The sequence below is a fragment of the Pinus tabuliformis genome, chromosome 9 (assembly GCF_031772625.1).
Source record: "Pinus tabuliformis cultivar Carrire ecotype Pingquan chromosome 9, CPIR1, whole genome shotgun sequence".
NCBI classification, from domain to species: domain Eukaryota; kingdom Viridiplantae; phylum Streptophyta; class Pinopsida; order Pinales; family Pinaceae; genus Pinus; species Pinus tabuliformis.
This window is the reverse complement of record NC_142307.1, coordinates 660,123,973-660,142,329: the sequence shown is the minus strand read 5'-3', so window position 1 is coordinate 660,142,329 and position 18,357 is coordinate 660,123,973. Positions and strand designations below refer to the sequence as shown.

Genomic DNA, 18,357 nt, shown 5'->3' with positions numbered 1-18,357 from the left:
TTTTATGATGAAGACTGAATAGTTCTATCTTTCCTCATTTTTAAAATCTTATTTGGTTTCATGGCATTGTAGCATAATTGGGGCTCACTACATTTTCAATACCATCAAACTAAACTAATGTTATTGGAAGGTTTATTTTTTATTATTATAAAAAAATTATATTTAATAAGAGGAATTTGTTAATTGCAGTGAATGTAAAATGATAGGTTAATTTTGGAGTATATTTAACATTTTTTTTGTTTAGTTAAGAGCTTGTTTTTTAAATGTAAGGAAACATGTTAAGGGATCACCAAAACTTAGAGGCATTTAGCAAAAACAAAATTTTTGACCTAGAAGTATCTAGTAAGAGCAAAGTCTAGCCCACAAATAAGTATAAGTAATTTTAGATAACATAGTTTTCTTAAAATAACAATAATGAATTAACCTGCATTAAGATATAACAACCAATAATAATTATCTACACTAATTACGCCGTAAGGCGTTTCCCTTTGGGATTAACTTCCCTGGATGCCACTGTGTAATGCCTTGAGCCGTTGATCCATTGTGTTAGACGATTAAAAAAATCTCTTCCGTCCGATCATTATAGGCGGTTGCCCATGTAATGTGACCGATTCATTCTCCTTGCAACACATCACATCTCGCAGCGCATCACATCTGGCCAGCATGCACCCTTCAGGTTACCTGTATTCCCATGTTTCTAATGGCGAATAGGTATAAGGAAATGTTACCCTGCATGATATCCAGGGCAGCCACAGTCGATGTAATATGGAGCGGGATGGGCGGGACAAGGTATGGAGCGGGATGGGCGGGACAAGGAACGGTGCACTGCAATTGGTAAGCTTGTATTTTTTTTTTTTCAATTACCATTTTGTTTTACTTTCTGATTACTAAGATGCAGTTTTCTGTGACTTGCAGAAGATGCAGTTTTCTGTGACTTGCAGATGTATGCAGAATTGCAAGTGCTTTCACCGTTGGTTCCTGATCGAGAGGTTTACTTTCTTCGATTCTGCAAACAGCACGCTGAGGGCGTATGAGCATTGGTAGATGTATCTGTTGATGGCCTTCGAGATAATTCGCCTGCGGGATTTATGAAATGCAGGAGGTTGCCTTCTGGTTGTTTGATTCAGGACATGCCCAACGGGTATTTCAAGGTTGTGCCCGAATCTTATATCGCTGATAATGGGGAATAGGAATTATCAGGCGGGTACAGTAACCAATTAATCTCAGATGTAATGTATATGTGTTTGATGAGATATCAGGCGACACGGGTAGAGCATGCGGAGTATGATGTTAGTGGAGTGCACAGGCTTTACCGTTCTCTGTTAAATTCGGGGATTTTTTTTTCCCTTTCTTTCTTCATTGCTAAAATGTGGGAGTTTGTCCACTGAAGTCAGTTGTGTCATGTGTGGATAACGCCTGAAATTGAAGGGCTGCCGTTCGCAAGCTGTCATGATGATCAGCCGGTGTTTGGTGTTGATATTGGTAGCATGAGGACGGATAGAGGTTGGTATTAGGAACGCGTACCCAGTTGTTTTCTGTGTGGATAATTTAAGAATGGGATTGCTTTATTTATGTTGTGGGTTGATTGAATTATGAATTCAAGATGGGCTTAAATTCAACAGCAGTTTGTATCATTGGAAAATGTCATACAGAAGAATTGTTATTTGGTATTGGTACCTGAAGACAATGTCTGGATGGAGTTAACATTCAGTAGTTGTGTTCGGTAAGAGGTGAAGCTGAGATGGTTTATGTTGTATTATAGAAATCTCCAGGAGCATATCAAGCAAATATTTTCGCTCTTGGACTTCGAAGAATAACAGTGGAAATTGGGTGTTTTTTTACTACAGGAAATTGGAACCGTTTTTCCTTGATTTTAATATTTATGTCTATCTGTTAAAAACTTGAAATTAACGCAAATGCAATCACATCATTTTTTCAAGAAATATTCATGCTAAAATATCGGCCGGCTTTAACCAGAACTTATTATGAACATGCAGAAATATTCATGCTAAAAAATTGGTATAGGATCCGGAGTTGGGACTTCTAATTTCTGCCCCGAGAGACTATTTTTACTTTTGCTATTTCATAATTTTCTTCATAAATATTGATACCCCATTTCAACTAGAACTTCAACGGTTCAAGAGGGCCAAAAAGTATGAGACCCTTGTAATTATGCTGGTATGGTCGCTTGATAAATGCTGGTATGGTGTTAGGTTCTTATCCCTTCATTGGTGACTCCTTGCAAGGCACATATGACAAGGTAAATGAATCTCTGCTGCTTTTGACTTTTCAAACAGGCCGGATGGAGGGAAATACTTATTTTGTTGTTACTAGTGGTGGCTTAGATTGTTCATGATCCACTTGTACTTCCAGAGGATATGAATCCAACACTTGCAAACTTACTCGAAGGTCTTCTTTGCAAGGGTAAGTGACTTTTCTCAATTGAATGTTTTACAGAGCAGATTTTAATTTTAAGAGTTGCATTGCTGCAAATTTTGAAATTCACCATAATAATCAAGCTGCCACTATTGGATTTCACAGATCCGAAGAAAAGGATGAGCTTAGAGGCTGTTGCAAGGCATCCGTGGGTTATGAAGGATTTCACGTCAACTGTGCAGGTTTTGGGGAAATGTGAACAGGGTAGCTCCAGATATCATTATGATCATCATGAGAAAACTGTAGCTTCCTTAACAGGGATGGTTATGGTTTTTATTTTTACATATTTCATGGCTGCTTAGTCATGGAAGAGATGCTGTGGTTCTTCAGAAGAGAGGGTTCCTTTTCTCATTGTATTTATATTGAGTTGCTCTATGATGCTTGTACATTGTATCTGCCTGTATGACTTTAGATATTCAGCGGCATGCTTTAGTTGGACTTCCTTCTAATGCAATTGGGACCTCAAAGGAATATTATTTGACAGTTCTAACCATGCAAATAATAATCAAGAATCACATGATATGGTGGCTAATGTTCAAACTTCAAACTTTCAAAGCACTTCACTGTCAAGAGCTCTGGGGGAATTCTTCAAGATATCGGTGTGTCAGTTGCAGATTATGTGCTGGTAAGGTTGCAGCAAGCAAGTTCAGTGTCTCTGTTGTAAAATATGTGCTGTTAAGATGTAGCAATCAAGTTCTTCATACTAGGAATTCCCTGGTGTAATTCACAATCAAATAATATTGCAATTTGTGCATCCTCCTTGTAAAGGGATGTGAGGCGGAGGGTTTTAAGCACCTTGTGCATGTAATAACTCTATTTATGATAGCTTATTTTTTACGGCTTTGTGCAACCTGTTTTCAAGCTAGGTTGGTTGCCAGTCCAAATATCTGCAGAGATCTTGGCCATTTCAAATTGATCTAGAATCGGTCAAGTTAGTTTTCTTGTAGTGGAATATTATAAAGACCTTTCCTTTTATGGTTGTGGTACACAACTTGACGAGTGTAACAATAGAAAAGCAAGCTAATTGTGTGGCCAGGTTTTTCATGGCAGTGATGGAACTATCCCTGAATAAAATGGTCATATGGGGCTTCATATTTAGATTGTGATTTTTATTCTTATCTATATGTTCTTCAGAAAGGATTAATACACAACCCTAAAAACCCTGTTATCCCCTTTGACAAGCCATTTTACAAATATTTGGCTGTACTCACTGGAGCTGGATTGATTGCAGTGGTAATGATTTGGGACTAGTTCTAGAGTGGCGGTAATGGTTTGGGACTAGCTGCAAATTTTGCCAATATAAAGTTCAAATATCATGGGAGGGAAGAGGAGGGGACGACTTGAGTTGATGATGAGAGCCCTACTGCTGCTATTTTTCCCTCTACCATCCCTGGAAATTGACGCTATGGTTGTAACTATGCCAGTGCTCTGCTCTATTGGTCATGGTTTTCTTCGGCCCTTCCTACTCAGAGATCAGGTTCATTTCTAGCTTATATCCTCTGTGTATCACTGTCTTATTTGTCTCTTTTTGGGTAAAGTAAATGCCTCTTAAATGGAAAAAGAATGGTTGTTTTTTTTTCTTTTGTCCCATGAGGTTTTTGGCCCACATGTATGCACGGTTCAATCACTAGACATATTTGTATATTGAGTTTTTTTATTTGTGTTTGGTAGCGTTAAGAATATTATGCGACTTATCTGGTTTTTTTTTATTACCTGCATGAAGGTTTGAAGGATCTATTTGTTGAGATATTTGCTACCAGACCTGCACACTGAGAAACAGCTGCATTTACTGAAAGCTAAATGAAATTCAGTTGGATGATAAGAATGAAACAGCTATATGCTATCAAAGGAGAAACTTTATTACCTTGTTGATTCTGTTACTTCTACAGCGAATCAGCCCACTCATTGATGCCTTCATAGGCAGTCCTTAATGGCTATTAGCCAAGCTATCCAGATTCAAGACAGTATGAAACATCAAACAGTTCTCCAAAATTCCTTCGTTAGGCTAGTGCTTAGGTACACACTGGAAGCTTGAATCTCTTTTTCAAGCTCTTTTTCTTAATGAAGTCGTGTGGCCTGCTTCCTATTTGTAGTTGGCATTTAGAGAGTTTATAGATCCCCTCAGTTGCCATACAAGCATTGCAAGCACCACAAGCAAAGTTATGATTAGAGGCCTGGCTTCACAATTCTACAGACAAAAAGGTACAAGACGAGGGTGGAACCTCAAGCAAAAGAAACTCCATAAAGCAGCTAACAAAAGTTAAAACGGAATTGGTGAACTTTGCCAAGTGGCAATCCTCAAAACCACTTGTTCAATTGAAAATGAACCCATTCCCCTGGATATCTTAGAGACACAGAGGCCAATTCTACAAATATTGCCATTACAGTGCTCAGAAAACTACACTGAAGAAAACCAAAATATTCTATTGAAATATGGCATCTTTGCAAAATTTCAGGCTGGCTTGCAAAAGAAGAATCTTTGTTGCTGAATGGATAGGCTATAGGAAGTTGGAACTGCATTAGAAGTATTTTTTCTGCCAAATGGTCCCAACAAATATGGTAGCAAAGGTGAATCCATGACACCTATCCTTAGAAGCAGGAAAGATGAATCCATGACACCTATACTAAGAAGCAGCAAAGGCGAATCTGCGACAACTATACTTACAAGTAGCAAAGGTGAATCCATGACACCTATTCTTAGAGGAAGCAATCACCGGAGGAATACTGAAAGGACATAATTTCAGCTTGAATTTTGGGACTGAAGGAAAAATTGGAAATAAAGACGTGAGATAAATCATAGAAAATATATCCAATATATCAAAAAGAAATTATTGCCAAACATTACACATTTATCAAACAATCTATCCATAGAATGGAAAAAAAAAAAAAAAAAAAAATTGGTCAAATTCAATTTCAGGGCTCTTGACACAGTTATTTTTCCCCGCAGAGATAAACCCGTTACATTCCTTCAATACACATGGTGTGTATTCATATATCAAAGAAGACCAAAAAGGAAATGCAGCTGTGAGAGCTCATATAGGGCCGAGCTCTTGCCCAAACACAAAGCTGTAAGATTCTTTTTTATTTCAGAGACAATTTCAATTGCATATGATTCATGAACATCAGAGCCTTCTCCGTCATCTAGTAAGTTTTTGCCCAGAATTTCCAATCTTGACCTTGGAGATTTTTCTTCGGTCCCATCACTGCCTTCTATGGTTGGAGAAACATATGAAGACTCCTGAAAAGAGCTAGAATAAAAGCCTCTTTTCTGATTGACATAAGACTTGTTAAGTTCTGGCATCCAATCTTTCCAAGGTTTCATTTTCTGCGGTGCAGAGGGGGATTGTGAAGGAGTGGGAGAGGGCAGATGTTGAGTCATAAGGTGCATCTGCTCCCTAGGTGCCAAGACATTACAATGCTATCCAATAACATACCTACAATTACTCCAGCTTTTCCTTTTGGTGTTTAGAAGAACTAGATATTTTTTCTCATACATATCCGATGTATCCAGGCTTGTGATTGTTGTTCCAATCTTAACTTCATTGACAAGCTCTTCCTTTTGCTAAGAAGCACACAGTAAATTTCTTCACAAAATGATACTATTATGGGGATTCTGCCTATTTGAATCAAAGGGTGATGCAGTTGGAAATGGAATGTGCTTTCCTAAGAAGCACACAGTAAAGTCAGAATGATATTTCAGGTGCTTCTAATCACATAAACTTGGACTCTGCAAAGATTGGAGAAATCAGGGAAGAAGACACTGTGTGGCAGCTCTTTGAAGCCATGGAAATAGGAGATTTGGAACCAATGCACTCTACGCAAGGAATGGAAGAAGCTGACAGCTGTAACATCTTTTATTTTTCTGATGTATTTCAAGGTTTTACTAATACTAGGAAGCTTTTACAGCATTTATACTTGTGTGAACTGTTGGAAATCTTTGTTATTAGTCTTTTGTAAGCTGGAAATTTTAGACATGGAGCTGGAATGCCTAGCTTATCTGGAATTTCAAAGAACAATGTACTTCTGTTGTTACGTAGGGTAACTGTTTATATATATTCAATTAAAACATTTTTATTTTACAATCATTTAACAATTAATTTATAACCAATCAACTATTAAATTAATACAAAACATCAATACTTTATAATAAAAACATGATATGACCATTAAACTAACATTCAAAATCTCATGAGGCCAAAAAAAACACCCCTTACAATGTGTAGAACTACAACAACCACAGATCAGTAGAGCTCCTCATCAAATATCCAAGATTATTGCCATGCACATTCCAGACCCATGTAAATACACAAAAGCAAATTCTCCATTCCTTTCTCAAACAGTGAATTGAACTTTCTTATTAAAAGAGTTTTATATTTTAATTCCCTCAATACAAATACTAAGCATGCCTTGGGGGACTTTCTGGTGATCGTTAAGCAGTGATAAAACTTGCAATAGTTGTTTTCCAAGCTACAGCAACTGAAGTTGTTTCCCACATCACAGAAACTCGTTTATGACACTGGCACAAAACTATATTGTCATAAGCTTTATTAAGTATGCGTTTAAGTTGTATATTGTCATAAGCTTTATTAAGTATGCGTTTAAGTTCCTCTTTTACAACTAGTTGAGAAATGCCTTTGTCACTCAATTAAAATATTGCTCATAGTTAAATGCTATCAGATCTAAAGTAACAGCCAAGGAGTGTGCCCTCCTGGCTGGCATAACTCAAGTAAATAATGACTTTCCAGCAGGTCACCCTAATGTAACTCCTCATTGATGGTGCCCTTCATGTAATCAGTAAAGTTAACTCCCTCATGAACCTCTAACGCTGGTTGTAACTATTTATACCAGTAGGACTGCAGATCCAAAAATAATTGAAATAACCATCTCAAGTACTGTGCCTTCCTCTGCTGTCATAAATGAATGTGGACAGGCCCAAAAGTAGCATCAAATCAGCACCTTTCCTCTGCTGTTAAGTTATCCCTGCTGCTGGTTATAACTGCCATCACAAGCACGCCCAATTTCTTGTTGTAGATACTGTGTTTGGGCTTCAAAGGAGTGCCCCATATCTTGATATATCTCTTCAAAAGAACACTCGAACATCTGAACATAACCCACAGCCACATACTTTTACCGCAGTGCCCTATCTTATGCAAATCTGCCCTGGAAACAATGGGAAACATGCAGGAATGTGGCACAAATGTCCATGATTGAAGTGGCCACAAATCGACTTTGATTTAACTTGAAAGATATTATCAGGAAGGTACTTCGAGCTTTTGCATCCTTGGTAGAAGTAATGAAGGAACTTCCTTACATTTATTTTTACTATGCCATTAATCAATACCGGTGTGGAAAGAAGTTGAACATCAGACCTCACTTCAGCATTTGTGGGATAAATTGATCCTGGAAGATTGCTTTCAAGAGCACTTTAATAGAAGAGAGCTGAAAAATAACACAAAATCAAATATCAGTAATAAGACTTTGGGCATAAAGAGAGCATCTTTATTTTTCTATTAGCATAAAGAGTTAATAATGCACGCTCATGTTAATAATGCATGCATGCTCATGAAAATGAGGATGTAGCATGACAAGAATAAATGAACCATTTAAGACAAACCTTGTCATGCTATCAAGGATTCTAAGGATTTAAAAATATCATCTTTTAATATCGATGGACATTATCACGACCAAATGCACACCAAGTGTAAGAAATATTATTTTCAGTGTCAACAATCTAGCACATTCAAAACTAATATTACAGGCAACTGCCATTTATGCCAAGTCTCCTTTCCTTGCACAACATAACATCTCAATCTAGTTGCAAGTTAAACATGAAAAAAATTGTGTAATTAAAAATTGAAAAACAGTTGGCTTTGAATACATAATGAATACAAAAATTGTAATATAGATTTCAGTTTTGACTTATGAGTTACCATTTCAAGTTTGTACAATACCCGAAATTTCCAGCATCTCCCCATTCAACTCTCTTCGTCTGCAATCTTCACTATCTGAGTTCCAAGTTCTAGAATAATTGCAATTTTTCTTTGAAATCGCTTCCTTCTAAAGCTCAGATAGAAACATTACAATGCCTAGGAATTAGACACAAGAAGCAGCCCACTTGAACAATTAAAGTGGCCCTTGAGGGGCAAACAACTGAACACGAGGACTTTCATTTGGTTAAGCTGTCATGACAGCGCGTACTTTTCTGTCAAAATCACCCAGAGATTTGCACATGGCTCCAATTGCTTATTCATGGCTCAAGAAATTTAACTTTAGTGGTTGCCTTAACATTTGTACATTTGTATGTTAAGGAAACCACTAAAGTTAAATTTCTTGAGCCATGAATAAGCAATTGGAGCCATGTGCAAATCTCTGGGTGATTTTGACAGAAAAGTACGCGCTGTCACGATAGCTTAACCAAATGAAAGTCCTCGTGTTCAGTTGTTTGCCCCTCAAGGGCCACTTTAATTGTTCAAGTGGGCTGCTTCTTGTGTCTAATTCCTAGGCATTGTAATGTTTCTATCTGAGCTTTAGAAGGAAGCGATTTCAAAGAAAAATTGCAATTATTCTAGAACTTGGAACTCAGATAGTGAAGATTGCAGACGAAGAGAGTTGAATGGGGAGATGCTGGAAATTTCGGGTATTGTACAAACTTGAAATGGTAACTCATAAGTCAAAACTGAAATCTATGTTACAATTTTTGTATTCATTATGTATTCAAAGCCAACTGTTTTTCAATTTTTAATTACACATTTTTTTTCATGTTTAACTTGCAACTAGATTGAGATGTTATGCTGTGCAAGGAAAGGAGACTTGGCATAAATGGCAGTTGCCTGTAATATTAGTTTTGAATGTGCTAGATTGTTGACACTGAAAATAATATTTCTTACACTTGGTGTGCATTTGGTCGTGATAATGTCCATCGATATTTTGTTCCAGTTTTTTGGTGGCTTGTAAGTTCAATGCATTATATCTTTATTTGTGATGTTTTTCGAAATTTCCATTTTATCATTAAATTCTTTTTATTCATTTGTTGAGGATTTGGTAAATTAATATCTAACATTAAGAAAAATAAGATTTACAAATCATTTTTTTGAGCAGCTGGAAAGGCATGACCCCTTTGAAAGTTGTAAGAGTAGGCACGTAGGCACAAGAAGAAGATCTAGAGCTGATGTTTGAGACATTTCTGAAGCACTGAAGACAGATAATGAATTTGGCATGCTTGCAACATTTAAATTTGACAAGTTTTGGGATTCTTTCCAATTCTTTGGATTAGAATGCCGACAACCCTTTTCTAAGAATTTTCTATCCCCGGGCATGTTCTTGTTTAGTGCATAATTTATGTTTTAATTTGCTAAATATACAATGAAATATAAAACAAATAAGTAAGCCAAATCCCCTTCAATCAACCTTCTAAAAAGGTGTGAGCATTGTGAGTCATCTGCCATGCTCCAGTGTTTATGTTATTGAAGAAACATAGAATGACTAAATGTTGAACCAATTGTTTCAGTTACCAGGCTTTTCTATCTGTTTAAATTCCTGCAATTACAGTCTTTTGACACATAGGCTTCCCTTCTGTACGGACCTGATCAAAGGCACTCTCCTTGGATGTGACATGCTTGAGATTAAAATCTTGAATTGAGTCAACTTCTGCCTTGCTTAACATGACAAAGCTTTCCACCCCCAAAGCTATGATATTTTTTGTCCTTTTTCTTCATGAAGTGTTTGCCTGTTGTGAACTCAACCTCTACATGCAGATTGCTCTCTGTAGTTTGGTTAACAAAAAACAATTTTCTACTTAGACCAGGAATGTAAAAAAGTGTTTTTGAACATAAACTTTACCAGTTAGATGTAGTGTTAAAGACCACCACAACAAATGTCAAAGCAATTTGTAGTGGTAATTAAATATCTCTTGCTTGCGTTAATAGAGAACGATTTTCATGGGCGCATTTTTAAAGAACATATCATTAGCTTAGTGTTAATGCATTTAAAAGATCGTATTACAATTCTGTTTCAATTTCCTTTATGTTTTCTCTTTTTCTCTCTTTCAATTTCCAGTTTTTAAAGTTGAAATGAGCTCTAATCTACAATGTTATGTATTGATAAACGCGATAAGACCTTTATCTCTGACAGTTTTTTCGAAATTAATAGATTGCTAACATTTGTTATCTATAATTTTCACAACAAAATCTGTGAGCATTCAAGTTGTCTGTAAATTTCAGATATCAGCGAGAAGAAGCAAGAATTGAAGCTTTGGTAAATCTCAAGACTTCCAAATCTGAAGCTGCAACAAAAAATCTTAAGGTATAAGGAGTGTGCCTATAAATATTGGTAGACATTTAGGAATATTTCTATAATTCTGGTCATTTACAACATTTAGAAAAAGTGAATAGACATGTTGATATTCAGGTCATTGACCTAATGCACACACTATATGGATAATGGATTTCCGCACGCTTTGGTAAATCTCAAGACTTCCAAATCTGAAGCTGCAACAAAAAATCTTAAGGTATAAGGAGTGTGCCTATAAATATTGGTACACATTTAGGAATATTTCTATAATTCTGGTCATTTACAACATTTAGAAAAAGTGAATAGACATGTTGATATTTAGGTCATTGACCTAATGCACACACTATATGGATAATGGATTTCTGCACTTTATGCCTTACGGCGTTTCCTTTGCAACATCTGGTGCAAATGCTAGTATAATTTAACAATTAACTCCCGATAGAGTAAAAAATAAAAAATTGACTAAAAACAAACAAATAAATAAACAAAACCAAATTCTCAGCGAAGAGGCGAAGTAAATTTCACATTCCAGGCCTCAGGGCCGTCAATATGATGTTAGTGGGGAGTGTGATACTGTTCGCCGTCGTACTCGACGTACTTTTCCATGGCCAATGAGATCGTGATATGCCAGTTAGCGTGCAAGGAATTGAAAGACAGATTATGTAATGGGGGACGTGAAGGGGAATTCCACCGTAAGTTTGCGTGGCGAGGGGCCCCCAAGAAGACCACTACACCGCGCTCAACGCCGTTATGGCGTTCAAAAGATCATTCAGTGGCAACGGTATGTGTCGTTTCCTTTATTTTTGAAGGAGTCTGTTGAGGGGAGGAATTGTTTGGACGGTTAAAAGTGGTTGAAATTTGGATTAAAAATTTCAAAAAATCTTGTAAAGACAATATTTGAATTGTATTTTAGAAATAGATTCAGCATCATCAAACACATTTAGAACAGCTAAAATTTTGAATTTTAACAACTATAACTTGAATTTACAAAAATCCTTGCCAATTTTTTTTTAAATATCACTAAAATTTCTATATAACTTTCGCAACAACCCCTCCACTGCGCCATTTTTGAAGGCAGACAATACGAGATCCCATCGCCATTAATGAAGCGCGTCTCACTACTATTGGTTACCAATTCTTTATGTTCTGATGCCATAGTTTCAGGGAAATGGACCAGACGTGGGCACAAACCCTGTGGGGTTCAGGGCCGACCACTTCGACATGCCACGTGCCACATGTTTTCTGCAAAGTAGAGGCTTATGACGACAATTATATTCAGTTTTTTCTATGTAGTAGTCCAATTTTATACGACAATTATATTCAGTTTTTTCTATGGATTAGTCCAATTACTTTAATATATAACCAAAATATCAATATATATTACAATAAAAATTATAATACAAAAAATTTAAATATAATAAAAATATTATTATTTTCATTATAACTTATAATAATTATATAAAAGTTTGAAATTAACTTAATTATCATGAGCAAATAAATTTAAAAACATAGCACAGTTTAATAACCTGTTGGCCCTTCTATATAAAAAAAAACAATGATCGACGTTGATTTAGACGGTGGTCCCAGAAAGCGTGGAATGACCATTAAAAAAATATTGAATCGTGAGGAATTTGCATCGTCACTCATTAAAACATATAACAAAATTAAAAGGGTGACAAGTTTATTTGTTTTATAAAAGAAATAATTTATAAAATTTAATTATTAAAAAAAATTAAAAAATTAAATTTATTTTCACCGTGCAGCCTAAAATCGAAGACGTCGATTAATTTCCAAATTTTAGGATGCTAAAAACGTAGATATGAGAACTTTATATACACTTTGTAGGTTTGTTTCCACGGGTCATAACCAGATCATTGAAACATTTGTCATTTTTTTTTGGCTCTCTTGATTTAGGAGATCGTTACAATTAGTTGGCTTTCTAATTGACTTTATAAAAAGCGTACAATGAATGAATGATATTTTAATGTCTATGATAATTTATGGGACTAGTAACATTTTATAAAGGGCGTGCAATGAATGAATGAATGATATTTTAATGTCTATGAGGCTAAAGATAGTTTATGGGACTACCAACGTTTCTGTTTTTTGTATTTTGCAATTCAATCTTTTTCTTACTCAAATTGATGATGAGCTGATCCAACTTTCTAACAATCCCCTCACTAAAAAGACAATGCCAAGGAATTGATGGTAACATATTGCCATAATTGTCCCTGATGTCTTTGAAAGCATCACATTCCAAAATGAAATGCTTTTCTGATTCTATTGCCCAGAAGAGAAAAAAGTACACACCCGTTCTTCCCAAGCTTCTTTAAGTCTTTCACACAGAAGTTGATGTGAATTAGTTATTAATTGAGCAATAAGAATCTTTGCTCTCCAGGGAATGCTAGCTCTAATGTACTCTTTTTGTTGGAGATCACAAGTGGAGTTGAATTCCTTAAAATAGTACTTCTTATTTCTACCCAACTCTTTTCTCCATATATACTTACAAAATTTCTCCATAACAAAATTCTTTAACTCCTTGCTATTTGTGGAACATACATTGAGGTAAATATTTCATTTTTGCATCCATTTGTTGTTTTGTTTCATCCATGATTTCTTTCTTTCACTCATGCCTTCATTGAAGATAACTTTCGGCTATCTACCTACTCTCATTTTCTCAATTCTTTTTAGATACCTTGTAAAACACACCATAGCAATTGTTTCAATGAGAGTTGCTCCTATTTCACTCACATTATCTCATAAGGAACCGAACTTTTTATTTTGAACTTGCTCATGATCAAGCGTATTTGGATTTTCTCAATTTGTTTCCATTTTGAAACAGGGATGCTGCTAGCCCATAGTTCACACCCATATAATATCACTGGACAAACTAGGAGTCCAAAAAGCACTTTAATCATTTTCCAATCCCATAACTTTGCCTCTCTACATTTGTTTTGAAGTGCATATAATGCTTTCCACCCTCCTAAAATTCTCTTATTTCTGTAGTTCTCCTAATTAAGTTTGTTGTTGAAACAATCCCCGGGTACTTGTATTCATTTACTCCCCTCAAGAATGTTGCCTTCAAAGAAGAACCTATGCTGAGTTTGCTTCCTTTTATTAGAGAAAATCATTATTTTGGTCTTACTGGTATTGACTTGCATCCCCACTTCTTTACAAAAATGCTCAAGGGCATATAGGTGCATCTACAACCCATGGGCCAATTTAACAATCAATACAAGGTCATCATCATATAAAGGAAGCTTCATCACAGACTCTCCCAACCAAACACCATCCCCACCTTGCAGATTTAGCCACTCTTCTAATTTATCAATATATAAACAAAAAAGGGTAGGGGATAAAGGGCATCATTGCTCGACTCTTCTGAAATACCTACTGAAGTTCTAATTTTGACATTCAACTCTTCATAAAGCCTATGAACAACGACTCTATAATGCAAAGGAATTTCAAGTTCTCCCATTCTATGCCACAAATTATTTCTAGGAACCATGTCAACTACCTTTTTGAAGTCAACAAAGCAAAAAAATAGTTCTTCTTTGTCCCCCCAAACCTTTTCAACAATGTGTCTCGGCGTGATACCATGATCCACTGTAGAATGCTTCCTTCTTGCCCTTTTTCCCTCTTTTCATTTACTTCTGCCCACTTATTGATTCTATTTTCTACCATGTCATTGAAAAGCTTTACAAACAAAGGATTGATCATAATGGTTCTATAGTTTGGAAGGATCATTAATGTCTCCACTTTTAAAAGGGCTATTTCTAGACTAGTTGTCCAATCTCTTGGGGATCCTTGCGGAATGATGTTGTTGAATATTTCCATGATGTGTGGTGCTAAAATATTCTGCTTGAAGTTCAACCAAGTCCTTTGCCTTCCCTGTCTTCAACTTTTTAATACCTGCCTCCACCTCCTATAATGTGAAAAACTTTGTAGTTGTGTTGATCTTGGGAGGAGGCTCAACCTTTAACTCTTTTTCATAGAGTTGTCTTGCATAGTCAAACCACTAGTTGGTTGTAATATTATTTTCAATTTCCTTCTTTGGTTGAAGTTCGTGTGCCAAAAAAACTTTGAGTTATTCTTGCCTAGATATATTAACTCTTCTCGCATTGTTTGCATGAACTCATCTTTTTTTCCTTTTTAAAATCTGCTTATATAACTTTACATTCATCTTCTCCTCGTCCGCCTTTTTCAAGGTTCTCCTTGCCATTTTCATTCTTCATCGAACCAAACATTTAGAGGAAAGTAATTTGATTCCGATTTCCTATTTTTTGTTTTTTTTGCACTTCTCAAGTGCACCCTGAATTATATTTTTCAAGGTTCTCCTGGCCATTTTGCATTCTTCATCAAACCAAACATTCAAAGGAAAGTAATTTGATTTCGATTTCCTATTTTTTGCTTTTTTTTTGCATTTTTCAAGTGCACCCTGAATTATATTTGTTAACTCATGACTATTGAGGCTTTGTGAACCAATTTTCTCCTTCTAAAATGATCTCTTCATAATTGTTTTGAAAATAGTATAATTTTATTGTGTTATAAGAATTTTTCCCCTTGAATTTAATGATTAACCATGAAAAAGAAACTCAAACTCTGTTACACATCACAACTGTTCATAGCATATTCATTTAAAAATCAATCTATGCCATCAATTTAAAAAATGAAAAGGATTCAACAAATCCTAATACACATGAAGTTGGAATAAAAAACCTCAAGCTAACGAAAACACCTACCGCTTGAATTTGATTACCATAGGAAAATCCTTATTATAAACCGAAATATGTAATTATGCTTTTTAAAAATAGATAAAATTTCAAAGTGCTCGTTAGGAAAATGGATAAAATTTTAAAAGTGTCATCGAGGACTATGACTAAGTAAAATGACATAAATTTTAACTATGTTTTATATTTTAGCTCTTTTGACAAAAAAAAATGTTGCCCATGCCTTTATACATATTATTTCTTTGTAGTTTCTATTTTTGTTATTTTTTTTAACATTATGGTGGATATGTTAAGTTTATTTTTATTATTTTTTTAATATTAGGGTGGATATGCTAAGGTAATAGTTAAGATATTTCTTCTTGATATGAGGATAAATTGTGATTTTAATGTAATATTCTAGGTAAGGTATTAAATGTTAAGCAATGAGTAGAAAATTACATTTTTATGTTGAAGTATGATTTAAAATTATATTTTATTGGTTAAAAGTTTATCTTCACACATTCTATTGTCAAGTATTTTTTTAGGGTAAAATATTGTATGTCAAATTTATTTGATATATTTGTACAGAAAATTACAATGAACAATTTCTTGTATGAAATTCTATTTCGTTAACTTTTATTTTCCCAACTTACTACGATGACGCTGTTTATTTTAAATTAAAAATAACATATAAATATTATTGTAATAATTTTTCCATATATATTAGTGCAAATAATGTATTTTTCTTTACTGTAACTTCAACTCTTATATAATATATAGTGCTTTTCCGTGTAAACAAGTATTGAAAAGAAGATAAGAATGACATTATGGACTATGTTTTTATGTTCTAACGTAAACTTATGTTTACCACATGTACATGATTTTATTTGTTTGTTTCTTTAGTAAGTTTCGTGCAAAACACTTATAGTATAGTCAGATTAACTCATAAGAATTTTTAAATATATAAACTGCTAACTATTTTGAAGGCTTCTTATACTATTTTTACAACATTTACTATTGTGTAAACATCATTAACTAAACTAATCTTCTATTTTTTTATTTAGATTAATAATAATAATATTAAATAAATTTAAAACAAAAATCACAAATAAAATGAATAATATTTTTCTTTATCAAAACATACAATTTTATAGTAAAATAGTCAATTTAGTTTTCTCCCATATATTTATGCAAAATTCTGATTTCAACATGATGATGAGAAAAAGTCATAATTTATGAATTTTAAGAGTATTTTATCAAAATAAAATTTGGAAAATATTATAGAAGCACTTCATTTTCTCGTAGCCATAGAATTTTTCCTCCTTGTATGTATGCCTTATGTTCTCTCTTTTTATTTTCACAAGATTACAAAAAGAATAATTACCTCTTTTCCTACCATTGGGTAGTTAGTAACTACCTCCACATCACCTAACAAGTGGCAGGGAATTATTGAGCTTAATTATGAGCTCAACTTCCCACTTCCAAGGACAACCTATTTATGAGATCAACTTCCCACTTGTAAGGACAACCTCCTGTCTTTTAGGGAAGTTATAGATCTCACATATCCATATTTAATTAATCCAATCATTGAAGATTATTTAATTAATCCAATCATTGAAAATTGGGTTCGTAGGACTTTATAAATGGGTAATTATAATCAACATTAATTTGCGGCCATCATTTTTCTAGTGTTAATCAGTAATAAAAAGATGATATTTTGTTCCAAACAAGAAGTTTAACAAATAATTACACACACATAATTACATATATTTATAGCACATACAATAAAACGTTTTCAAGCAAAGGATATGACACTCTCCCCTGCGTGAATTTGGCATTGTTCCAATGTCTTGCTTGAATTTGACATTGTTTCGATGCCTTGTTGTCAGCTGTTTGAATTTGGCATCGGAAAGCATTGTTCCGATGTCTTGCTTGAATTTGGCATTGTTTCGATGTCTTGTTGTCAGCTACTTGAATTTGGCATTGTTCCAATGTCTTGCTTGTATTTGGCATTGTTTCGATGTCTTGTTGTCAGTTAAAACATGGATGGGTATGCTTCTTTAAAAGTATTCTCGAGTTTCCAAGTTGTCTCTTGAGGGCTAAAATTTTTCCATTGTACCTTTATCTCAGGTATGAATTTATTCTAGAGCATGGCTTCCCTCCACTTTGGGCTCTGTTAGGAATTCTCCCTCTGGCTCCACTTCTACAACATTCCAATCAATTACATGAGATGGGTTATGTACATACTTTTTTAACAAAGATACATGAAACACATTATGAATTTTAATATTGGTTGGTAGGGTTAGCTAATAGGTCAAAGGTGTAATTATGGCTAACACCTCAAAATGTTAACAACATCTAGGTGATAACTTGGTACAACTACCAAGTATGAACGTGTTTTTCTTGGGTTTAACTTTTAAATACACATGATCTCACATGAAACTCCTTCTGAACTATCAGTCCGCATAGCTCTTCTAATATCTTGGGTTGTTTTCAAATTATGTTTAACCTGCTTGACCACTTCTTCCATTTCCTTTAGCATATTTGGCCCCAACACTAAGATATCTTTAGGATGATCCTAGGTTAGGGGTACTTTACATATTTTTCCATACATCACTTTGAAAGGGCTCATTTTCAAGTAGGTTTGGTAACTATTATTATAAACAAATTCTGCTAAGTGCAAATAATCCTCTGTTTTAGTCAGTTTGTCCTTAATATACATCTTTAACGTATCCCCCAATACCGTATTGGTCCTTTTTGTTTAGCCATCAATTTGAGGATGGTAATATATACTAAAGTTTAAATTTGTTCCCATATGTTTAGAAAATCCTTTCCAAAACTTGGATGTAAGCTTTGAATCCCCATCTGATATTACAATTTTAGGTATTTCATAGAGTCAGAAAAATTATTTCATGAAAATTTA

General features: G+C 34.6%; 1 long non-coding RNA gene across 3 annotated transcripts; it reads left to right on the top strand.

The window, feature by feature from the left end:
- Window positions 1-541: 541 nt before the first annotated feature.
- LOC149150398 (uncharacterized) lies at window positions 542-6,344 on the top strand. Of its 3 annotated transcripts, XR_016262184.1 has the most exons (5): window positions 592-834; window positions 916-1,503; window positions 2,298-2,424; window positions 2,542-3,913; window positions 4,160-6,344. It is a non-coding gene; the product is annotated as an uncharacterized LOC149150398 (long non-coding RNA). The 3 variants fall into 3 exon arrangements; XR_016262183.1 differs by having other exon boundaries at window positions 579-834; window positions 942-2,424; XR_016262182.1 differs by lacking the exon at window positions 4,160-6,344 and having other exon boundaries at window positions 542-834; window positions 916-2,424; window positions 2,542-3,159.
- Window positions 6,345-18,357: the final 12,013 nt, after the last annotated feature.